Here is a 12,112-nt window from a genome sequence, read left to right as displayed (position 1 = left end):
GTGGATCAACACAAAATCCCACGGGGTAAAGGTACAGATAAACAAAGTGGGAAGTGGACCAATGACTTCAGGACGCTGAGACTGTGATGGATATAAAGGAGCAAACTTTATTGTAGACTCAACACAGTACTGTGTTTCGGCTACAGGCCTGCCTCAGAAGTCTTTAGCGATGCGAAAAAATGTTTCCAATACTGGTTGGTCTTGTCAAAGACCTTCGCGATTTTCAAACTAAAGTGTGGCGGAGCAAATCTGCTTGTACCTTCAGAAGGAAAAAACTAAAGTGTAGTGGAGCAAGGTACAAGCAGATTTGCTCCGCCACACTTTAGTTTGAAAATCGCGAAGGTCTTTGACAAGACCAACCAGTATTGGAAACATTTTTTCGCATCTCTCAACCAACCTACCCAGGCCTCCTTCTCCTCTTTTCCTGCTATCACCGAAGAGGAAACCGCCCATCTCCTCTCCATCTCAAAATCCACCACCTGTTCCTCAGACCCCATCCCCACCAACTTACTTATCACCATCACTCCTACTATCACCCCCACCATCTGTCATATCCTCAACCTCTCTCTCTCCACTGCAACTGTCCCGGATACCTTCAAGCATGCTGTGGTCACACCACTCCTCAAAAAACCATCACTTGACCCTACCTGTCCCTCCAACTACCGCCCCTTTCCCTCATACCCTTCCTCTCCAAGATACTTGAACGTGCCATTCACAGCCGCTGCATTGATTTTCTCTCCACTCATGCCATCCTCGATCCGCTCCAATCCGGCTTTCGCCCCCTACACTCGACAGAAACGGCACTATCTAAGGTCTGCAATGACCTGTTCCTCGCCAAATCCAAAGGTCACTACTCCATCCTCATCCTCCTCAACCTATCCGCCGCTTTCGACACTGTCAATCACAACCTACTTCTTGACACACTGTCCACCTTTGGGTTCCAGGGCTCTGTCCTCTCCTGGTTCTCCTCCTATCTCTCCCATTGTACCTTCAGAGTACACTCTCATGGTTCGTCCTCCTCCCCTATCCCGCTCTCTGTTGGAGTTCCTCAAGGCTCTGTCCTTGGGCCCCTTCTTTTCTCAATCTACACCTCTTCCTTAGGCTCCCTGATCTCTTCTCATGGTTTCCACTATCATCTTTATGCTGACGACACCCAGCTTTATCTCTCCACACCAGAAATCACTGCGGAAACCCAGGCCAAAGTATCGGCCTGCTTAACCGACATTGCTGCCTGGATGTCCAACCGCCACCTGAAACTGAACATGGCCAAGACTGAACGTATTGTTTTCCCACCCAAACCCACTTCTCCTCTCCCTTCACTCTCTATCTCAGTTGATAACACCCTCATCGTCCCCGTCTCATCTGCCCGCAACCTCGGTGTCATCTTCGACTCCTCCCTCTCCTTCTCTGCGCATATCCAGCAGATAGCCAAGACCTGTCGCTTCTTCCTCTATAACATTAGCAAAATTCGCCCCTTCCTCTCCGAGCACACCACCCGAACTCTCATCCACTCTCTCATTACCTCTCGCCTTGACTACTGCAACCTACTCCTCACCGGCCTCCCACTTAGCCATCTATCCCCCCTTCAGTCCATTCAGAACTCTGCCGCACGTCTTATCTTCCGCCTTAACCGATATACTCATATCACCCCTCTCCTCAAGTCACTTCACTGGCTTCCGATCAGATACCGAATACAGTTCAAGCTTCTCCTACTCACCTACAAATGCACTCGATCTGCAGCCTCTCCTTACCTCTCTACCCTCATCTCCCCTTACGTCCCTACCCGTAACCTCCGCTCTCAAGACAAATCCCTCCTTTCAGTACCCTTCTCCACCACCGCCAACTCTAGGCTTCGCCCTTTCTGCCTCGCCTCACCCCATGCTTGGAACAAACTCCCTGAGCCCATACGCCGGGCCCCCTCCCTACCCATCTTCAAATCATTGCTCAAAGCCCACCTCTTCAATGTCGCCTTCGGCACCTAATCACTTCATCTCTTCTCAGGAAATCTCGTCTACCCCAACTTGACATTTCGTCTTTTAGATTGTAAGCTCTTCTGAGCAGGGACCGTCCTTATTCATTAATTTGTACAGCGCTACGTAACCCTTGTAGCGCTCTAAAAATGTTAAGTAGTAGTAGTAGTAGTACTGTGTCGAGTCTACAATAAGGTTTGCTCCTTTATATCCATCACAGTCTCAGCGTCCTAGAGTCATTTGTCCACTTCCCACTTTGTTTATCTCTACCTAGAAATCCTCAATGAATAAGAGCCAAAATTATACATGGTTTTCTTGTACTGTACAGGGCCAGTTTTCAATGGACCACTGAGCAGTGAAGACAAGCAATACATTTTAGCTACTTGTCTTTTACCTGAATTTTTATTCTAATATGACTGGCTAGATTGTGGAGGAAATTTTTGTGAATCTATGTGGTCAAAATTTGACCAGCTTGATTTAAGACAATTTTTGTATGGTTGAGTTCAAAAGTGCATTTCCCCTTCTCACATTTACATATTGATGCATGCCTTGTCATTTTGGGGCCCTTTTACTAAGTTCTGTTAAAAAGTGGCCAGCGCTATCACTAGGGTGTGGGGGGGGGGGGGGCTTTCTCATGCACTGAGGCTACTTTTAGCGTGGCTGTAAAATGACTGCATTTTCCATTTTCTCTATTAAAGGCTACTTGCTAATTTCCCCATTAGCATATGATCCTTTACTGCCACCTATTTTTTACGTGTTAAGGGCTCCAGCACTTAATTTTATACTTTCCCATTAAATCGGTAGTGCATGGTGATGTAGCTGAGCTAACCAATTAGCACTGGGCATGACTACTCTACTTTGCTGGTGGGGATGCTGAGCCCCACCAGCCAAATAAATAGACTGCTGCTGCTCCCTGCTGCTTGTTTCCAGCTCTGAACAGCATGCTGGGACTTCTCATGCACGCCCAGAACATGTGTGAGAAGTCCCGGCATGCTGCACAGAGCCAGAAACAAACAACAGGGAGCGGCAGCGGTCCATTTATTTGGCTGGTGGGGTTCAGCATCCCTGCCAGCAAAATTATGCCTAGGTGAGTGAGGAAGAGAGAACTGCGTTGCTCCCCCCCCAGTCCACCCCTGGGCCCCTTCCTTATTGCAGGGCTAGCTATGCCTGGAGAGAGAGCCTGTTGTTAAAAATATACCAGTACACCACTGGGCATGGGCGTGTCTCCATCACGTGCATGCATCTTATGCAACTTATAAAATACTATAGGTGATGTGCTTTGCAAGGTACACTTATTCATGCCCTTTTATGCCAGCCATTGATCTGGCATAAGTGGTCTTGCCTAAATTTATGGTCCGTGTATTTTTCCATTTTATCTTTCACTTTGTATTTTATTGTACCAGCTAATATTTAATGGTTACACTGAATACCTTCTGCTGTTTGTTTGTTTCTACCACTGTCTTAGACATTACAAAGAATTAATGCGGCTACGTTCTTTTTCTGCAGCTATTTAGGATGGTGTTGTAGTTGACCCCTTCACTCATAAGGGCTATTGTAGTGGTGTACAGTTTGGGGTGGTAGGTTTTAGGTGGGCTTTGGAAGGCACAGCAGACAAGATAAGGAGGCAATGGTGAGATATACATCTAGGAGCTTTTATATGAAGTCCACAGCGCCCCCTAGGATGTCTCATTCCTCTTCTAGGGATGTCTGTGTGGCCAATCTACTAAGAATGCTGGCTCCTCTTACATCCCAATGGCTTGATTTTGTGCGTTTTAGCACTTGGCCGTTTTTTTTTTAATTGATTAAAAAGATAAACACGCAGAGCACAAAACCATTTTCCATATGGCCATTAAAAAAAAAAAATCAAGACAGACATTTTGCTATTTCAAAAATGGCTATATTTGCTATTTGGATTCTGGACGTTTTGAGCAAAACGTCCAAAGTCGGACTTAGATGTCATCTCAAAAAAGCCCCTCCATGCATGGCAGTCAGTTTGGAAAGATGAATAAGTAACTCCAAAATCCAAAATACAAATTTCACTGAGTTTTAAAAAGAAAAGAGGCAAATGAAGATAATGTTTGCATAAACAATAAGTGAAAGTTCATAAAACAATTAAGAAGTAGAAGCGAAAACCCACAAAAATGTTAATCGAAGGAAAAAAATTCCCTCAATCACTGCTTGTGTACAAATCAGCAAAAGATTTTCTGTCTGACTTAAGTGAGGCTTTAATCAAGGAAAATGTTTAGGTACTCATTTTGCAGTGCTAGCTCAAGACATATGGAACCCAATCTTACAGTAGAATTAAAAATAGACCAGAAGCTTTGGAAACATGCAGAAAATTTTAAGAGGTTTCTTCTCATATAAACCAGAAACAAGAAGAAACTGGTTGCAGTTCCATATAAAATTTCAGGTTTGACTCAGGATAGGAACAGAGACTTCTATCTGCTGTTGATAATGCTTGTTTTAACATTTAAAAACCCTTTGATTAGAGGGTAATTTAAAAATAATTTAAAAAGTATTTCCATGTAAGCCAAAATCAGTTCAGCATTCAAATCCGGCTTCTCCCACTGATGCTCCTCATGACTTTGGGCTAGATTTGCTAACGATTGTGGATTATTGCAATTTAAGCACAACGAAAGAGGGTGTAGGAGGCATCAAGATGGAAAGTTGATAACAATCTTTAATAGAGACCCAACATGGACTGTGCTTCGGCATTGTACCTGTGTCAGGGGTCGTCAATATAAGTAGTTTAACAAAAATCAATTCTTCTGCAAAAGATCAAATCCAGACAATACAATTTTGGGAGTGTCGTGTCCAAATATCTTCAACTATGTGAGAATTCGCATACAGAGCAAATACCCTTGAAAAGTAACAAAACACAACTGGTCCAGACATACCAAGTCACACAAATTAGGTATGTAACGCATGTATCTGGTCCTGTTTTCCAGCTTGCATGCCAAGGCCTCCTCCTCTCACATTTTCATCGGTGGCTCAACCCCAGGATCACCAAGAGACTGAGCTGGGCCCAGGGCAGGGCCGCTGCTGCTGGGGCAAGGCCGTCACCCCGTCCCCCTAGGATCGTCACTGCTGCCACCCCCCCAGGAGGATCGCTGTCACTGCCACCCCCCTGCCGCAATTGCAAATACCTTGACTGGTGGGGATCCCAAGACCCTGCCAGCAGACGAGGTCTTCTGCCAGCAGAAGAGGTCTTCCTCCAGCACTGCTTTTCTTTCTGCCACATTGCCTGCTCCTATAGCTGCTTTTTCTCTCACATCGCGCATGCTCGTACGGCCTGATAGGAAAAGCAACCACTTGGCAGGCAATGCGGCAAAGTGAAGAGCAGCGCTGGAGGAAGACCTCTTCTGTTGGCGGGGCCTGGAGGGGGGACCCAGGCCAGCCAAACCAGTTGCCCTGACCCGAAGTCCTGCTGTGTCTGCTCCTCCAGGCCCTCCCCAGCCTCCAAGGGGGGCCCGGCACTGGAGTTTTCTCCCTCCTGCTCCTGTTGGGACGTGATCACCTGGGTCCCGTCAGGATCTGGAGAGAGAGAGATCCCTGGCACTGGGCCCCCTTTGGAGGCCCAGGCCCAGGAAAGTTTGCCCCCTACCCCCCTGTTGGTGACCCTACTCAGCCCCATAATGCTTGTGGGGCCAATATTCAGACCACGGGAGTTAGACAGGCTAACTCCCGCGATTGGTGCTAAGCCCAGATATTCAATGCCAGTTATCCCCCACTGAATATTGGCGTATAGCTAGTTAAGCACTATTTAACTGTTCAGCAGACGTTCTGACCAGTTAAATAGCACTGAATATGGTGGTGGTGGTGGTGTGTGTGTGTGTGTGTGTGGGGGGGGGGGGGGGTTGTACTCTCTATGGTATGTTTATACCTTGAGTACTGTGTGCAATTCTGGCCACTGCATTAAAAAAAAACCCAGAGGAGAGAGGAAATGTGGGAAAAGGGAATATGAATTACTAAGGAAAGGCTGCAGAAGTGCAAATAAATCTTTAAATGAAAGAATAAAAAGAACATAGAAAAACTGAAGAAGAAACAAGAAAGAAAAATGAAGGTAAAGTGAACATTAGATTAAGACAAAAAAAAGGTTAACAAGTTTATTAAGTCACCCTGTTGCAAGAGGTGGGAGGTTTAAGCAGGGGCATAGCTGCTATGGGGCCACGGGGGCCTGGGCCCCCGTAGATTTGGCCCTGCACCTCCCCCCTGCCGGTGACCGTCTCAACCCCCCCTCCCGCTGCCAACCCGCCACTTGCTACCTTTGCTGGCGGGGACCCCAACCCCCGCCAGCCGAAGTCTTCTGCCTTCGTTTGGTTTCTGACTGAGTCTGACGTCCTGCACGTACATCATGCAGGACGTCAGACTCACAGAAACAGAAGACGAAGCCCTGCAGATCGCAAGGCTTCATTCTGTTTCTGTGAGTCTGATGTCCTGCACGATGTACGTGCAGGATGTCAGACTCAGTCAGAAACCAAACGAAGGAAGAAGACTTTGGCTGGCGGGGGTTGGGGTCCCCCGACAGCAAAGGTGATAGGCGATGGCGGGTGGGGGGGGGGGTCAAAGTTGTTGAAGGTGTCGACAATGGCAGGCGGGCTGGGGGGGGGGCGGTGGCGCCGGGGGGGGGGGCTAAAATGTGCCCCCTCACCTCGGCTCTGGACCCCCCTACTGTTGAAGTTTGGCTACACCCCTGGGTTTAAGGCTGGTAGGGTCAAACCTGGGATGGGGGATGAGACAGAATGATAAAAACACTGAAAAACACTACTGTAACTTCATCTAACTGTAAAATTGTGAGCCACTTTGAACAGAAATCTGTTTTTGGAAAATAATGGGATACAAGAATAAATAAATAAATAAATAAATAAAGAGTGGGTGTGTGAGTACATGTACTGTATATGTGAAAGGGAATGTTCATAGGTCAGAGAAAGCAAATTTGTGCCAATCCCTGCTAATTTGATGTCTAAACCTCTTCCCTTTCCTTCCCTCAGAAAAAGCTGGCAAATTGGGGGCAATTCTATAAAGTGGGTACTAACATTTACCTGCCAAATACGCATATAAATAATTCAAATTCTGGAATATATGAGCACATGTGTGCACATACATGTAGAAATGCCAAAAATCTGGCTATGCATTATTCTATGGAAAGATGCCTAAATGTGATTGTGTGTAATTTGACGGGCATACGCCTGCGCAGAGTCTGGGCTCGGTGTGGGCAAGATGCACAAATGATAGAATACTATAGTTCACATGCATGTTTCAGTGGCTTAGGTGTGGGCATTCACACCAGTTCTGTGACTTGTGTAACTGCTTGAGCCTAAATTATTATAGGTACATATTCTACCTGTTATGCTAGTATTCTATAAAGCAGTGTTTCCCAAAGCCAGTTCTGGAGTACTCCTTGCCAGTCAGGTTTTCAGGATATCAAAAATGAATATGCATGAAAGAGATTTGCATATAATGGAGACAGTGTATGCAAATCAAGTTCATGCATATTCATTGTGGATATCCTGAAAACCTGACTGGCAAGGGGTATGCCAGAACTGGATTTGGGAAACATTGCTATAAAGGAAAGCAGGTGCTTATTTTCTTTTTTAGACATTTTAGTCATTTTCTAGCATAATTGGAGTTCTTTTCTTTTAATTTTATTTCCTTTGTAAATGACTCTGCCTAACAAACGGGTGCTTTTTGAAAACTGACCTCTACATTTCTGCTCCTTCAGCTCAATTCCTTTTTAATGCTCCACAGCTCATTCATTGTCCTTGCCTTGTATTTCTACATTTTCCCATAAATCAGCGGTCTTCATTTTAAGCCAGCCACTTTGGATCCAAATCAGCTGAAGGAGAGCCATAGAATATCTTCCTATGAGAGGCCTCAAGGAAGAGGCCTAAAGGAGAAGTCCATAGAGCATTATTAAAATGGACTTGGGGAAAATCCACTGCTTATTTCTGGGATCAGCAGCATAAAATGTTTTGTACGTTTTTGGGATCTTGCCAGGTATTTGTGACCTGGATTGGCTACTGTTGGAAACAGGATGCTGGGCTTGACGGACCTTTGGTCTGTCCCAGTATGGCAACACTTATGTACTTATGCACTTCCTGCTTTCTGCCATGAGCTTGGGTAGAGAAGCAGAGAGTAGCAGATAAAAAGCCAGAAAGATGATGAGGGCCACCCCATGGGTCTCCAGGGACTGTCATTAGCCCCCAGGCCTTGCACTGAAGAGCACTGCCATAAACTGTCACTCCACCACTTCACTCTCCTCTTACTGCTCAACACATCATCTTTACTCCATTCATCCTAATCTTAACACTCACAGATCCAGATTAGAATAATCCCTGCTTCTAATGTCACTGAATAATCATTTGTTTCAATTCAGATGTTTTTAATGTTCTGGAATTCATTCACAAGAGGACTGACTTGATTTTGGGTTAAAAGGATTTGTAACGGAAGCTCCATAGACTTCTGTGACAGTGATAAAAGGACAAAGCAGCTTTGATTATTTCCAAGACTGGGAGAATGTGAAATAAATCTGCAAATCTTAGACAAACCAAAGGCAGGGTTTTATATCTATTTTTCAAAAGCACTAAAAAAAGATTTTGACTCATTCTGTTAAGCTGGCACCTACGTACTCTATGTGTAAACCTTTGCAGACACTATGCAAGATCAAAAAGCAGGCCAAGTGTACTCCCTCTGCTTACTATTCAGTGGTATCTCTAGAACATGCATCAGCTCTCTGCAACCAGGAAATTTGTAAAGATAAAATACACAGAGGCTCTCATTAAAACTCTGCTACTCTTAGAAGCAGTGAGGATTATCTGAAGAAAAACATGGAACAATGGATAATAGTTGGATAATAGTAGTTGTTAAGAGGGTTTCCAGTATTTTTTCTCTTCTGCTGAACACCTTAAACCCAATCGAACAGAAAGCCAGCATCAAGAATCCATCACTAATTAAATGCTGCGGCAACAAAAATCCATGATTGTTAAAAGTATCAGGAAAACTGTTACACAATCATTACCACAATGGGGCTAGAAGTACATATCTATATTATAACCTTCTTCAACAATTCATCTGTGCTTCATAGAAGTCCTAGCATAAGTACTGCCCTTGCTTTAACTGGGTGAATAATGAGATAGCTAAAAAAAAAAAAAAAAAAAAAATATATATATATATATATATATATATATATATATATATATATATATATACTACACAGGGCTGGCTACACTAATGTTTTTCAACTGGTGTGCAGTGGCTGCTCTCCAGGTGTGCTGCGGTCCCGTCCCCAGCCAGAGACCTGGAAGATGTCTTCTGTAGTGGTCAGTCGAGTGGGCAGAGATTCAGATAGCCTGCTAGTGCCAACCCCTCTGAAGTAACTTCCTACTTCCACATAGGCAGGGCTTGGGTTGACATGAGCAGGTTGTCTGAATCGCTGCCCACTGCCACTGGTCTACAGAAAAAAAGGTGATGCACATGCCAGTACCACAGTGTGCCACACATCCTGTTTTATGGCAATAATTATGCAGACTTACTGTAGTAACATATAGCACTATGGTATAAACAAAAGAGCACTGAAGAAAACTTTTTCAACAATTAAAACTATACATTAGTGCTCAAAAATAATTTTTCCAACTCAAAAATAATTATGAAGGTAGAATAGCTTCTTGTTTGATGGTAGATTTAAAGGTCATTACAGGATATCCACAATGAATTTGCATGGACTGTCTCCATCATATGCAAATCTCTATCTCATGCCTTCATTGTTGGTATCCTGAAAACCTGACTGGCTGGCTGTGTCCCGAGGACTGTGTTGAGAACCCCAGTGCTGTACTGAAATTAAAGTATTATTGACCATCCTAGAGCACTCTGCATGCCTATTCTTCATTATTATTTTTGTTACATTTGTACCCCATGCTTTCCCACTCATGGCAGGCTCAATGTGGCTTACATGGGGCAATGGAGGGTTAAGTGACTTGCCCAGAGTCACAAGGTGCTGCCTGTGTCTGAAGTGGGAATTGAACTCAGTTCCTCAGGACCAAAGTCCACCACCCTAACCACTAGGCCACTCCATTATGCAAAATGCTATCTGAAAGCTGGAGTATTTCAGTAAATTCTGTTCTGGTGCTGACATTATTATATTCAGGGGCTTGAAATGTTCTTGGTGCTCTAGCTGCTGTTCCTCATGGCAGAATGGTACTTCTGAGTTGCCTGGATGTTGGATTGGGCCTGGACCCTTGTTTTGCTCCACAGTTTTGACCATTCTGATTTGTCCTCTAATACTGCAAAAATGACTTATGTAATGCCTCAGGATGGTGTTTTGACGTCTTCTGTTGACGTCTTCTGTTGACGTCTCTAGCTCTGTAGGCTACCATGGACAGGAACATATACAGAAGCAATGCAAATAGCATGTGTTACTGTACTGATAATATCTTTATAAAATACTAGCGTACATGGCAGGCATACATATTTACGTTGGCCCTAATAGTTTAATAGTTTGATATTCTTGATAGACCACCCTTCTTAAATAATCCAGAGTGGTTTACAAAGAAAATAAAACTAGAAGAAAAGAACGCCAATTGTGATAGAAAAGGACATTCACAAAAACCAAACACACACCCATCCATATAGCAGACATACTTCCAGACATACTTTAATTTTCACTCCCGCAGGCTTCCCAATGCTACTTCTATCTCAGCTACCAGGACCAAATGCCTTAAAAAATAACTCTTTAATTTAACCTTAAAAGACTGAAATGACTCCTCCACCCACAGGTCCAAAGTGAGACGGTTCCACAAAACCAGAGACTGCCAAAAAAATGTTGATTCTCTGGTAACAGCACAGACTGACTGACTAACATTAAGGGACTGCATTTTTATCTCAATACATTTGTGGAGGAGCACATTCTGACACTATAATCCTTGTGACCCCCTGACACAGGCGCTGTGTGCCGAAACACAGCCCGTGTCGGGTCATTTTTAGAAGATTGTTGTCCAAGCTGTGTGATTAAAGGAACTTTGTCCCAATTTTGAAGGCTCTTGGTGCTTTCTTTTGACGTTTGGATTCTCTGGTAACAGTCACATGAGCCTAGATCTGATATAAATACTCACACTCATATTTGTCAAGTATGCATGTAAATTATATTTCTTTATTGTTGTGGTACATGCCGAATTGTGACTTCTTGGGGTTACCAGTTCAATTTTTGTTTTCATATTTGCAACCTATATTTGGTGAGGATCTGAAATTAGTTCTTAATTAAGTCTATTTCCAGTAGTGCCTAAATGCCATTATCTCCACTGAATGAAAAATGATGAAACTATATCAAAGTCTACTACTGTTAAATATTTATTCTTTTTTCTGAGAAGGAAAAAAGGGCCTCACAGAGCTCCTAGATTTTGAATTATCTTTTTGGAGCTAAAACGGATGCAATGCTATCCTCTGTTCATCATTGGCCCCCCCAAAAAACCTTCTCTATGTGGTGTGATGATCAGTGATCAATGGTGAAAAATCACTCTCGTGTGTGCTAGCCTTGAGTTCTGTGTGAATCTACACAGTCTATAGCTATTAGTATAAGCACATCTGCAGGATCCTTTATCTTATAAACGTAACCTGCAGGGCATTACCAACCATACAGTTGAAAGAACACTTATCTTTCACACTGGGGAAGTTCAGATCGTTTCTCTCTGCCGCTCCAAGCCTATTTATAAGAAAGGATCCTGCAGATGTGCTTATACTAATAGCTATAGACTGTGTAGATTCACACAGAACTCAAGGCTAGCACACACGAGAGTGATTTTTCACCATTGATCACTGATCATCACACCACATAGAGAAGGGTTTTTTTTGGGCCAATGATGAACAGAGGATAGCATTGCATCCATTTTAGCTCCAAAAAGATAATTCAAAATCTAGGAACTCTGTGAGGCCCTTTTTTCCTTCTCAGAAAAAAAGAATACATATTTAACAGTAGTAGACTTTGATATATTTTCATCATTTTTCATTCAGTGGAGATAATGGCAATAAGGTATCAATAAGTTGAGATAATATTCCCATATCCTAACATTGAATTTTTAGTGGATACTATTTTCAGTAGTGGCCAATCCAGGTCACAAATACCTGGTAAGATCCTAAAAAAGCTCAATACA

The sequence above is a fragment of the Microcaecilia unicolor genome, chromosome 2 (genome assembly GCF_901765095.1).
Source record: "Microcaecilia unicolor chromosome 2, aMicUni1.1, whole genome shotgun sequence".
Classification (NCBI taxonomy): domain Eukaryota; kingdom Metazoa; phylum Chordata; class Amphibia; order Gymnophiona; family Siphonopidae; genus Microcaecilia; species Microcaecilia unicolor.
The sequence above is the reverse complement of the archived record's forward strand: the minus strand, read 5'-3'. Positions refer to the sequence as shown.